Source organism: Lepisma saccharinum, unplaced genomic scaffold (assembly GCF_977018435.1).
Source record: "Lepisma saccharinum unplaced genomic scaffold, izLepSacc3.1 HAP1_SCAFFOLD_463, whole genome shotgun sequence".
Classification (NCBI taxonomy): domain Eukaryota; kingdom Metazoa; phylum Arthropoda; class Insecta; order Zygentoma; family Lepismatidae; genus Lepisma; species Lepisma saccharinum.
Genome location: NW_028143157.1, coordinates 197,021 through 211,659, shown reverse-complemented (window position 1 = coordinate 211,659; position 14,639 = coordinate 197,021). Strand labels below are relative to the sequence as shown.

At 36.9% G+C, this 14,639-nt stretch overlaps 1 non-coding gene across 1 annotated transcript; it reads left to right on the top strand.

The window, feature by feature from the left end:
* Positions 1-13,698: 13,698 nt before the first annotated feature.
* LOC145982913 (U1 spliceosomal RNA) lies at positions 13,699-13,861 on the top strand. Its single transcript, XR_014441192.1, has one exon. It is a non-coding gene; the product is annotated as a U1 spliceosomal RNA (small nuclear RNA).
* The last annotated feature ends 778 nt before the right edge of the window (positions 13,862-14,639 follow it).

The window sequence follows — 14,639 nt, the reverse complement described above, 5'->3', positions numbered from 1 at the left end:
AATTGTTTGGAGCTGTGTCTGGACATTAGTTATCTGCTCTTCCAATTGCTGTTTCATTTGCTCAGAGTTGGTGGCCTGGGTCTTAAATTTGGCTTGAAGATCTGCTGCAGCTTCTTCTAAACTTTGAAAATTATCCAATGTTGCCAGATCAGTATATTTCTGAAGCAATAATTTGAGTTCAGAATCAATTTTAAGAAGAGGGTCCATGCATTGTGATTGCAAATTTGTAATTTCTAGTTGAAGACTGGCATTGAGTGTGGTTTGTAAAGCTTGTAAATCACTTCTTAATTTCTTGACTCTGACATCAAGCATTAGAATCTCATCACTGTGATCTTCATGTCTTGTATGGCCAAATATATCATTAGGCATTTTTGTTTTAGTGGTTATTTATTATTGAATATCTAATTCTTAATTCTATAAAAAAGGTATAAGCTTGTCATATGATCCAGGGACCTCAATATATAAGCAGTCACCAGCAGAAACAGTATATACAGTGCCAGAAATCATGTTTGAGTGCTTAATTCTATAAATATTTCTCCCTACTGAAATCTTGACATTACCCTCAGGGGTTGTAATAAATTGCAATTGACCACCTACAGGTAATTGGTAATGATTTAAATTATTGTTAAATATGTACAATGTTTTACCTGTTTCATCATCAACATCTGTAAATATGCTGTTCAGATGAATAATTAACAAAGCACTTAGTTTAGATATCATATCAGAAGAGGGTTGTGGTGTTGGCAGGTCCATAATAGCCTGTTTTTTGAACCCAAATAAGTTCATAGGCATGTTTATTTATTTCAAATCATGCTCTGTAATTGGGCATTGATTACCACTTTTCGAATCACAATGACCCCATGGTAGAGTATGTATGCCACATGACAAAATGCATCTCTTATCATCATGTGGGTCCAGAGCCACTTTTCTTACAATATTGCTAGTCAACAAGTGATCCACACTCTGAATTCTGGATTCTGATGTTCTGATTGTGCTACATGATTTGAGGCAATTTTTGTTATCTTAAAATTCAAGTTCTTTGTCCACAGTCACTTTGCCAATGCCCTTGGCCTTTTTGGCAACAGCGCCACTACATGTTTCAAAGCTGTACATCTTAGCCCTTAACCCAGAAAATGCCACAATAACATCACCAAGTGTCTCATCTTTTAACTTGCCAGGCACCTTTCTGTTGTGGTGTTTAATTTTTGAATGTTTAGTGGTATCAAAATATTTAAACAATTCAGGCTGTGCTATATCTTGATAAACATCTTCTGTTTGAATATCAAGAACAAAACTATCTGTGTCCATGTACATCAGTTTTACACGATCCTTATAAAAAGGCTTCAACACATTATAAAACAATTTTAACATGTGTAATTTGGCCAATTCCAATATCACAGCCCCTACATAAATAGGCTTATCAAACTTAATCTTTGTTTTTTTATGTTGAAAAGTGCCATATTTTCATCATAAATTCTTCTGTAATTGAAGTTGGGCTTTGCTATCAATTTTTTGCTCCGGCTGGGGTCAGTAATTATTTTCACATCAATATGTTTTCTGACATTTTCAATTGTTTTGCCATACACTGAATTGACCATCAATTTAAACAAGGTCTTATCAAATTGGCTCATTGCAGATGTTCGAAGCTCTGTGTTTGTATCAATATATGGCTTCAACCATCTTGAGTGCCTGAACCTCAAAACTTTGCCAATTTTGGTCACTTGAACACCATGATTCATCAGGAACTGGAGGTTTTTGTAATATATGAAATAATGCTGTTTCGGCTCCAGAGTCATCATCAATTTCTTCTGTTTAGAGCCAGGTGAACACTTAACCTCGGGAATTGAGGGCAGATCAGAAAATGTGTTGTGTAAATCATCAGGAATTGTCAGATCAACCTCTAAGAACAGGCCATAGTTACTGTCATCAAAATCATAAAGATCTTCAATGTTGAAATCTTCAACCCACTCAAGCCCTGCATATGGCAGTTTTTCATCATGGCATAACCATACAGGCTGTTTGCATCCACATACAATATATAATTTGATGGCCGTGCTGGATCATAATCAGGAATATATTTGTTATTTGCTCTGGCATATCTCTGAGAACATTGCACCATGCCCCCTCTTATACATTGTTCCATAAACAGATACATATCTTGATCCTGGATCAGATCCAATTGCATTTTAGTGTTTAAAAACATTGCAGACCATGCTAGGCCCGGATCACTGTAAAAATACATTGGATCCAGCTTATAATTTTGCATGGAAGATTTTCTGAATGCCTGCAGTATATCAGCTAAGAGGGTCACATCAAGTTTTAAATATGCCTTGTGATAATCACCAAATGTCTGGCATTTTAAATTGTTCCACATCAACTGGGCATGGTGATAATCTTCATCAGTGATTCCAGATCCTCTGATTTTGCTGTAAAACTCTTGTTGTGGTGGCAGAGAACACTCATCAAATTTAGAAAAATCTGTAACATAATCATACGGATATACACCCTTCCGCCTAATTAATTTCAGGTCCTGATTTGGAAACAAAGCACATGTGATTTTGAATTGATCATCAGATAATTGAGTGGCCAGTGTAGCCAGGCTAGCCGATAAAATTCTGTATGAATCAAGAAATCTTAAGTGAATAGGAACACCATTAACTTTAATTATTTTGCTAATAGCAATATATTTTTCATTATTTTCAGCTAAAATATTTAAATTCTGCTTGTCAAACCCCTCGTACCTGATCAAATGATGAAAATCATAATTGGATGCACCATGGCAAAATATGGGAACAAATTTTGGTCTCTGGATCTTAATATTACAGCTACTACACAGGGCCATTAAGAATTTACCATCTGTATGGGAATGGTGTTTCACCTTGATATTTGTATCTGAAAATTCAGAATCACATACCGGGCATTTTTCTGCATTGTTGAAATCTTCAATCTGTTCCTCTGTTAAAGGCAACATAGGTTTTGATTTTAATAAGACATTAGATGCTATGTCATGGCACTCATTTTCTATTTCATCTGCAAATTTTTTGATGGCATCTGCTCCCATGTATAAATTTTCTTTACTAACAACACCATCCTGTACAATCACATAATAAAAACTAGAAGGTTCATGTAACTGGTATGATGTACTTGAATATTCATCAGGATCTGGGCTACAGAATGCAAGAGGTTTGAGATTTGATTCAAAATCACAGACTATATATGCTGGCTGTTCCAACAAGGCTTCAAATTTTTTGAATTTGGCATTTTCATTTGGGTTAGGCATAAGCATATGAACAGGTTTATGGTTGCCACAGTATTTCAGATGCTCAATTAACTTGTTTTTAGCAATTTCTGCATTCTTTTCCCGAACCCCATTCACCATTTTTTGACCATCAAATACAGACAAACATCTTCTGCACAACTTGAATATTTTATGATTTTTGTCTAGTTGTGTTCTGACTAAAGCTTCAAGATTATGTATCAGAGTATAATGGCGTGTATCATCCTCTTCAATTAAGAGCAGATCAATCGGAACAGCAGAATCATCATCAAATGCACTGATTCTGAGAGGTGCTATCAAGCAATTGCCACGGCCAGTAGAACAAGTAAATACATTAATAGATAATTGTTTACCATTGATATTCCTGGCCTTTTTTTCAAATTTATCAATATTCTGAACAGACATTGGATATTCTAAACCCTCCATTGCCTCATCAAAATCATTTTCATGTTGTTTATAATAAGTTATTCTATCAGGATTCCTTGAAACTGGATACAAAGCAGCTAAAATACACCACAATAAGCATTTCTCATCATTATTTTTTATATTAACCACGGCTTGTTTGTTTTTAATATTGGCAGGTAATGGCAAATATGTAGATCCTTGTAATGGGCTGAATTCAGAAATATTAACATATAACTTGTGTGGAGATCCGCATAGGCTCCATCCAGACTCTTTTGCTGCAAATTCAGAGTGTTTAATATTCAATTGATCTATCAAACTGCTTATTATTTTGTCTGAATTTGCATTTGAATATACCGGTACAGTTTCTGTTATGTGGGGCTGTGTAAATTTTGTGCCATTTGGCTTCTTATATTGTGTAAACAATTTGAGGGACAGCTTATAAGAGCCATTTTGTGCATTTAGAATTGCCTGCACATCTGGATTTATACTGTTCAAAAAATTCTTAATGTCACATCTTGGCTCTGATACAAAACGGTGATCCCTTAATTGGCCGTTAAAACTGCTATGGATGGTTTCATAGCGTGGCTGCTTTGCTGGTCCAGCATTAACAGGTGTTTCATGCTTCCTTTTCAGACCAGATGTAGATGGTTGTGGGGGCAATGTTGATGACTGTGCAGAGCAAGTACCTTTATGTTTATAAGTGAAGTATTCAATGCTATATTTTCTATGGCATTTAGGGCATATTTTTGTGGGAGTTCTGCATTTGTCTGGATTACAATTCCTTTGATGCTTAGCCCAATTGGGGCTAGATATATTCTTTTTGCATTGATTACAATATTTTTGATTTGACATTTTTTGTTGTTGTTTATTATATAAAATTTCTTGGGGTTCAAATCAAAATTCTATGCTTAATAAAAAATATCAGTTGGGTTCAGCAGTGTGATTTGTGTGTGTGTGTGTGTGTTAATATTTTTGGCTTTGGTATGTATATAAAATTTCTTGGGGTTCAAATCAAAACTCTATACTTAATAAACCTATGACAGGTTGTTAAAAATTCTGTATATTAAATCAAATAGATTTGTAATTCAATTTATACAAATCTGCAATATTTTTGTGTTTAAAAAATATGAGCAGCACTGCAACAACACACCCTTACTCTTCAACAACTCTCACAATACTGGCTGATATGCAATGCAAAATCTCTTTATATAGCCTAAGCAAAGACCGCATTGAAAGCATCTGAAACAATAAGCCAATCAGAATATAACACGTCTAATAATTTGTTGCAAAACATGATGCAATATAAATAAACCAGAAATAGGCCACAAGTGGACCGGAAGTAGGCAAACCGGAAGTGGACCGGAAGTTAACCGGAAGTGGACCTGAAGTGGACCGGAAGTAAATATGTGTGTGTGTGGTGTGTGTGTGTGTGTGTGTTAATACGTTTGGCTTAGTTTTAAGTGTAGCCAAAAAAATATCAAGAGGGGCATATTTTTAACAAATTTATGGACAACAATCTCACAGAAGTGCCTTTTATAAGTGTAGGCAAATCAATCTGAGGGGGGTCATACTTTCACGGGAAATTCCCGAGGGCATTTTTACAAAAATCTTGGATTAGACAGGGTTCCACACTTGAGCAAAAAGCTCATATGGGCATGTTGAGCTTGTTTTAAGTGTAGGCAAATCTGCCTGAGGGGGGTTCATACTTTATCGAGCCAGTAGCAGTATCAATTACACTACTAAGAAATAACCGGCATAATTGAGAATCCAAAACATACAGTAATTCTTGAATTGTACAGCATCCCCAACAAAGAATACGATTCACCATTTACACCAGGTGGCAAAATATATATGCTGTCCCCTGCACAATTTTATTACCAGTTTTTTGTTGGGGGCACACTGAGACCAATCAAGATCAAATATTGGCTTCAACCACAGGCACACCACTACCCCACCTTATCAATAACAAATGCTGACAACAAACCAAAAATCACCAGTGTAGAGTTAGAGGATTTTACAGATCCCAATACATTAGAAACATCTTATGCTGAAGATGATGGCTCTCTGGAATTTCATATACAAATAGGAGACAAACTGTATTTAGAAAATCCTGTAGTATCAGCTGCTGAACACCCCATAGTTGCAATATTCTTGTTTTCATATTATGTCTAGACAAATTATTGTTGATGAATTACACAGACAAGCCAGACATAATTATAAGAGACTGCCAGTAGTCACAAAAGGCATAGATGATTTATGGCAGAGCGACTTGATTGAGATGGCCAGTGGACAGCTGAAAAACTTAGACAAAATCAACAAGGGCTACAAGTATCTACTTACTGTAATAGACACATTTTCAAAATTTGCCTGGACTGTGCCACTCAAATCCAAGACTGGAAAATGTGTTACAGAAGCCTTCAGGACAATCATCAATCAGAGTGGAAGATCACCGCGCTATTTGCAAACAGATAATGGCAAAGAATTTTATAATTCTGTGTTCCAACAATTTATTAAAAGCCAGTCAATACAACATTATTCGAGTTACAGTGATCTCAAAGCCTCAATTGTAGAGAGATTCAACAAAACCCTAAAAAATCTTATGTATAAACAATTTACACTTCAAGGTAATTATAAATGGCTTAATATTCTTCCAGAACTTCTACATAAATATAACAACTCGGTTCATTCCACAATCAACATGAAACCCTCTGAAGTAACTTCATCTGATCAAAAATTGATCAGGACTGTTTATTATCCTAGATACCAGCCAACAACAAGAAAGGCCAAATACAGGGTGGGTGATCAAGTAAGAATCAGCAAATATAAGCACTTATTCAAAAGAGGCTTTACAAGAAACTGGAGCACTGAATTATTTACAGTGGTTCAAGTTAAACCTGGGACCCTTAACACATATATAATAAAAGATCACCGAGGAGAAATTCTCAAAGGCCGGTTCTATGAAGAAGAACTCAGCAAAACTAAACAGCCTGACACATATCTCATAGAAAAAAATCATCCGCAGAAAAGGCAACAAGTTATTTGTCAAATGGCTAGGACTTCCAGAACACAGCTGGATCGATGTAGACAAAGTGATAATATGAGCACCTGGGATGTTATAAAGAGGCTGCCAGAACCTGAACAGCAGATTAAGAGAAATGGCAAGTTGCTGCCTGAAAATATTAGATGTCTTATTGTTGGGCCATCGGCTTGTGGTAAAACTACACTAATGATTGATATTTTTTTATTGGCACCCAACTGGTTAGACTGGAAAAACAGGCAATTGTATGTTTTCTCTAAGAGCTTGGAACAATTAAAATATCAGCAGCTGATGAAGCTATATGATGGATTGGATATAGCCACTTTTGAACCAGATGTTAAGCCACTCCACGAATGTCTTGATAACTCTGTTGTTGTGTTTGATGATATTATACTGGGTAATCAAAACAAGGTTAGAAATTTCTTTACACAGGGCCGGCACAAAAACATTGATTGCTTCTACCTGGCACAGACTTTTTCAAAAATACCGAAGCAGCTGATCCGAGACAACAGCAATTTTATATGTGTGTTTCATCAAGATCATACCAACCTCAAACACATACATGATGAATATGTAGGTGGGGACTTGAGCTACAATGATTTTTCCAAGTTTTGCAGTAGGTGCTGGAACCAGGACAGTTATGGGTTTGTCACAATTGATATGACAAGAAAACCCAGTAGTGGCAAATACAGAAATAAAATCAACAATTTTCTAGACATTGAAACATATATAAATAACCATGAAAAGGCCAATCATTGATGATCTTAAATTAAGAGATTATCTTGTAAAAAGATTTAAGGGATGGAAATCAGAGAACCGAGGAATTTATGAACAACACAAGCAAACAGAACAGGCTATTATTGATGCTATTAGTGAATTAGGTAAAAATATCAAAACTGTTACAGAGCAAAATCAAAATTTGATCACAGAGCTTGTACCTGTAGCTGCAAGAAACATATTAGATTATCCAATCACCCCACTTTCCAGTATTCATACTCCTAGTCCTGTTGCTCCTCGAAGAATTTTAGCTACCCAGGATCCTATTGAATTGGGTCTTCTTGCTCAAAAATATTTAAGCACACCTAAAGACAACAAAGATGAGGTCTTTGGCTTATATGCTGACACAGAGCGTGATGGTAGCATCATACATAGAATTGGCAATTTCAGAGTAACATTTATGGGAGATGATATAATTGTATATTCAGAATCTCATCTTGAAGAAAGAGGTGGTTTTGTTAAATATCCCGGCACACCTGGATTGTGGGAACTGATGACTAGGAAAAGACCTGGCAGCTATACAGATCAAGACTATGAGCACTACAAAGAAATATTAATAAAATCAGATGCTCTATACCAGAACAATGATCCCACACAAAAAAGAGTCAAGTCTAGCAGTGGAGCAAAATATAACAATTTAATCAAGCCCATATGGTCACAGATCAAGACTGGCAGTGGAATCAAACAATACAACACCCTGCCTAAAGAATTTGTGTGGGTTGATGATGTCAGGAAACTTGTAGATAGGTTATTGGTGATAGCTGGGGAGGAAAATGCTGGCAACCACAATTTTTACAATGAAAAGGTTGGAATTATGGACATGATAAGCACAAAATTGTCTAATTTTATAGTGAATGACACTAAGGGGATTGGATATCTTATAAAAATTATTAATACTCTACCACTTAAATTTTGGAATATTTCTGAGGGTCGGGGGTTGGTTAATGACATTATAAACAAGCTGCCATTTGAACTACATATTCCAGGCTATCAGTATTGTGGTCCCGGTACAAAATTGGAGCATAGATTAAACAGAGGTGATCCTGGTGTTAATCCCCTAGATGCTGCTTGTAGAGACCATGACATAACATACATCACACATTCTGATCTTGATAGGCGACATGTTGCAGACAAAAAATTAGAAGAGGCTGCATTTGGTAAATTTGTAAGCAAAGATGCTTCTTTGAGTGAAAGAATAGCAGCATTGGGAACTACCATAGCTATGAACACCAAACAAAAACTGGGGTGGGGGCTGTGAATATATATATATAATAAACCTACAATGAAGGCCAAGGGTGTTATGTATCAAATACCTTATGCAGGTCTTAAATCTCTTAAAACTATTGATAGTTTTTTAACCAAAAAGCAGCGCAAGAAAAAAAGCTCTTGTATTGCCAAGGGCCATGGTATGAAATTGTTGCTTAGTACCCCCCAATTAAAAAAATTACAGCAATCCAGGAAAAAATCACATGTGGGGGGTTTCATATTTACTATCCCGGCCATCTTAGCAGCACTTGGGGCTGTTGGGAGCTTGGCTGGGGGATCAGCTGCTATAGCAAAAACAGTAATAGATGCCAAAAAAAATATAGCAGAATTAGATGAATTGAAGCGCCATAACCTGGCCATGGAGAAACAAGGCAAAGGTGTTAAGAGAGCCATGAATAAGTTTAAAAAAAAACAAGATCCGCTTACAAACCAAGATATTGAAGCTTTAATCAAGCCACTGGGCATCAAAAATTTTAGAGGTGTGTACATGTCTGATTCTTTACCAGAACAACCACTCAACAAAGAGTGTGGCATTGTTAATTTGGATAAGAACAAAAATATGGGCACTCACTGGATCTGTTATCTTATATATTTAAAAGATGAGGCATTTGTGTTTGATTCATTTGGAGGTGTTCCACCTGAAAATTTAATAAAATATCTAAAATCAGCTAATCTTTATTACAATAATGGCCGTGTTCAAAATTTCAAAGATGTTAATTGTGGACATTTGTGTTTATCTGTTCTTAGATATATGTCTCAAATAAATAAACCATCAATTGAAGATTTTCAAAAACCCTTGTGGTATCTGAAACATCATGGGGGTATTCCATCTCACCAGCCAAAATTCAATATTGAAACTCAAATTGCATGATGATATAGTGTATCCCAAAACAATATCTCTCAGAGCATTTTATGGCATGTACTTGATCCCTAATATTACACACCACAACTACAAAATTGCAGTAGGGGATCAAAAAATTGTCATCACTCCAGGGCAATATAATCTGTCCACTCTAAATGCTCAATTACCCAGAGGTATAGTGTTAAGTCAAAATTCTGTCACTCACAGAGTAGAGATTGTATCTGCTACAGAAACAGTGGATCTGGGTACTATAGGAGAGCTGTTAGGCTTTGAGAACAACACAAAACTTGAACCAGCCATCAAACACACTGCTATTAATATACCTAAATTCTTAGCCATAGAGACTCTGAATATTCACTGTAATGTGGCTGAGGGTATGATCACCAAATCAAATGGCATAGGCACTCACAAACAAACTGGCATCATTGCAACATTTAAACCTAATTCTGAATTTATGGAGCCCATCATCTACACTCCATCCCCAACATTATATTTTCCTGTATGCCATAATAGAATAGATTATATTGAATTGATGGTCACTAATGAAAAAGAAGAATTAGTTGATTTTGCTGGAGCCACAACAACTGCAATCATAGAGATTAATATTTAAAAAAAATACATACAAAAAAATGGAAAATATTGAGAGTTATGAGCTACAATCATTCCCCCCAAACAGGAGGACATTTGCAAATTTAAATCAACCCAACACAGAGATTGAGGTTGATTTTGATGTAGGGGATGGCTTTATACACCCCCACAGAGCAGATCTATACATCAAATTTGATGTTGTAAAGCTCGATGGAACAGATTATCCGGCAAATTCAAATATAAGATTGGTAGATAATTTTGTACCGCATCTGTTCTCTGAAATTGAGATCAGAAAGCATGGTGTTGTTATAAACAGAGTGGATTATTCCGGCATTACCTCCACAGCTTTGGCCACACTAAAATTATCCAAAACCGAGGCTTCTTACTACAAAATAGGTGGATTTGAGGCTGGTGATAAAATTATATCTAAGAGCCACACAGTGCTGTTCCCTAAGCGCCTGTTGCCAGGATTCTTCTCAGATTACAAAGATATTATGTGGAAGGGTGGTTTAAGAATCACATTTAGAAGAGCTGCCAATGATAATAATGCTTTGATGAGGTACAGCACATTAAACTCTACAGGGGAAGCTTTGCCTAATACCCTACCTGATGAAGGCAAATGCATTACTCAGACTATGGAGCTAAGAATCCCAGTTGTTGAATATGAAGCCAGTTATGCTCTTAAATACAAAGCAGATATAATAAAAAATCCACAAGTACCTTTACAATTTTATACATATCAATGTGTACAGAAGCCTGCCGCTGGTACTTATTATGAGTTTGATGCTACAAATTCATTCTCCAGTATACAATATGACATGCCGGATTTTGTGGTGGTACTGTTTCAGACTGGAAGACACAATAATCAGGAAAAAAATTCAAGTAGATTTGATAACTGCAACATCAAGAACATATATCTTAAAAATGGCAGAAATGAGGTATTCCTTAGAGAAAATTATAATTTAGACATGTCCAAGGATGATTTCCTTAAATTATATGAAGCATTTACAGCATACAAAAGGGTCACTACTGGCAATACTGACATGTATTACACACCAGATGAATTCAAAGCCCAGAGACCCATGTTTGTCATCAACACTTCAAAAAGGGAACAAGTTGTGGTTAATGACAGGACAAACATTAAAATTATCTGTGAATTCCACAATACACTCCCTGATGACACTATATGTTGTGTTATTCTCATAGGTGAAAAATCATATGTTTATGATGTAAGAAATGAGAGAGTCACAGAGCAATTCTAGAAGAGCTCTGCTTATTACACAAGTTGAGCCTGGTGCCCAATTGAACTTAAACCGGAAATAAATATGTGTGTGTGGGTGTGTGTTTTATGAGGATTTTGGCTTAATTTCAAGTGTATCCAAAACAATTTCAAGAAGGGGCATATTTTTAACAAGCTTATGAACAACAATCTGGCTGATGCAACTTTTGTAAGTATGGGTAAATCAATCTGAGGGGGCTCATCATTTGTACTCTGTAGTTTCGGGAAATTCCCGAGGACATTTTTACAAAAATCTTGGATTAGACAGGGTGCTACACTTGAGCAAAAAGCTCATATGCTCATCTTGAGCAAGGTTTAAGTGTAGCCAAATCTGCTCGAGGGGGTTCATCATTTGTTGAGTTTATAATACCACAAATCGTACTACTCTTGTTGAATACATAATACTTATGTTTCCAAATTCAAATTGGACATTTTATGTATTAATATTGGCTTCACCTTCACCGCCCGTTGAAGGCGTGAACATTTTAAAAAGTTGTGCTGCAATACTTAGGAATGTATACCTTACATTCGAAGAGATTTGACAAATACGCTAGCTTATTTATGCTAAAAATGATCGCAAGTGACAGGATAAGAATGAGTGGTTAACGACAATTCCTCTAAATGCTACGTAAATATTGTATTTTGCATTTACGTCGCTTTCCTTTCATATTTACTAATTGCGACGACAAGGATGAATGAATTATAAGTACGTGATGAAAGGACACTCGTACGGCTCACAACAACATGCCTAGGTCAAGACTCGAACACAGGGAGCTTCAAATGATGGGTAAAATTTTTAGTAAATTCGGATGCACATTTATGTGAAAATTTCTGCTAAACCGTGTTTTTGAGTTTGTGATGTAAATATTCCAGTTTTATGCACAGATAGGTTAACTTGGACCGGACCTACAGTTTAGAGTGGGATCCGAGCCATTATGTGTCTCGACCGAGTATCGTTCCCCTGACCCCTCGATTAATAGACGATAACAGCTTTAGAGTGCGACTTGTTTGAAGCATAGCAAGCAGGCAGTGTTCCGGCACCTTTATACATGAGTTATATATGCTGTTTAGATAGAAACTTATGTTTTTGTTTTGTTTTAACCTGCGCTTGAAGTGAAAAATTGTGTCTGGGAGAATGTTTAAAGAAACCGTGGAGGAGGTGTCATTTTTAGATGTGACGCGGTGAAAATGAGACATTGCATAGGAGAATTTTGTCATCCTCGCGTCCCCCCTCCCACCGAGCACTATTTGTAGCGAAGGTTCTTGATTTGACATTTTTGCATGTAATTGGCACAAGAAGAGAGATTTTTTCGTTGTCCATAAGTTTTTCAAAGTTGAAGTCGAATTTGTTGTCTGGTAGGCTAATCGGGACTGGACGTACAGTTTGGAGTGGAACCGAAAGACAATCAAATGTGGCTCCACTTGGAGTGAGTGAATCCAGTACAGCGGTAGCAGTAGGCCATCGGGAAGACCCGAGATTTGTCTTGGAGTACAAGCAACCCGAAAAGAGACCGACAAGTGCAAATTGAGATGTGATTGATAAGATGACAGGTAATTGCAACTGAAGACACATATAAGTCTATAGATATATATAGACGCGGCAGGTCTTCTCGGTACGGTACATCCCTCTCGCATTTCCTCCCTTAACGTTCCTGATAAACGACAAATTGCGTGAAGAAAACCCAAAGCATTTCTGTCGCCATCAGTCTACTTTCTTTCCTTTTTTGACGAGGAAATTTCCATTCTTTAAGACCAGACGAGTGGAACCCATCCTATTTTCGAGCGTGAATGGGAGAAGGATGGTTTCGGACATGCAATAATCGAACTGTACGTGATCCCTGAACCAAAACGTATGTCACGTGATTGACATGACGCTGAAGGGGACAGAAATCGAGAAAGCCAGCCAGCTAGCAAGATTCGTATGTGAAAGTTGAACGTAGTGTGGAGAATGTTGGAGTAAGTAAACGTTTCTCAATAGATGGCAGCACAAGGAGTAGCTTGTTTTCCTCCCTTAAAAAGGTCGTTCAAATTTTACTTGTGAAGATAAGTTAAACATATTTATTTGTAGATATATTGTCTGTGTAAAGTGTGCATAGCAATTATAAGTTATCACTGACAAGTTGCGAAAGACTTTGAGATATGTGGAAACACTCGATGGGAGTTTGTTGAGAAGATAGAGTAGGATGTGAGAGGTTTCTGGTCGAGGCATACTTACCTGGCGTAGGGGCTACCGTGATCAGCAAGGCGGTTCCCCCGGGGTGAGGCTCTTCCATTGCACTTCGGTTGGGCTGACCCCCGCGAATATCCCAAACGTGGATATCTCGGGCGCGTAATTTTTGTTAGTAGGGACTGCGTTCGCGCCGTCCCTGAAAAATAAATGGATAACAATAAATGTACCATTTCGTAATGTTAAGTTCGGTCGGTTTTTTGAGAGGATTGTTTCGTGATAAACTTGTTGAGAGCTGCGATCCCGTGAGGAGTTTAGTTCGCCAAGAAATTGGCTGACCCAGTCGGAAAGGACAGACCAGATGGACGATCTGTTTTCTTTCTGCCTGCCTACAAGACCCAATCAGATCAGAGAAGAAAGTTTCGGAATATTCAATAAATAATCTTTCAAGAGAGTTGACGTTGCCAACCGTCCTGATTTGGAACCTAAGGAACGGCACCTCGCTCTCGGTTTCAAATATGGAAATCGGACTGACTCCCTTTGCTTCCAGAGCCTCGTTCCCTTTTCGCGTGCACTGCATTCGTTCTGGACATGGCGTAGAATGTTATAAGCGCCAACATAACGTCCAAACTTCATGATGTTGGTAGTCGTCCTACATATTAGCAGAGATCTCAAAGATGTTTTCGTTGCTTCGAAATTACCATTCCAATCACGAATTCCCCTGAATAAACAGTTGTCTGATTTTTAAGAATTTGTAAGATTACATATTAACGAGATACCATATTTATAATGAAAAGTATTCCATCATGGAAACTGAACCACGTCGTTCCAGTACTGCCAGCCTCGGTGCTAGCAACAATACATCCTTTAGTAGAAAAATAAACCAATCAAATGAACTAGTTTTTCTTGCTTGTTGAATACATAATACTTATGTTTCCAAATTCAAATTGGACATTTTATGTATTAATATTGGCTTCACCT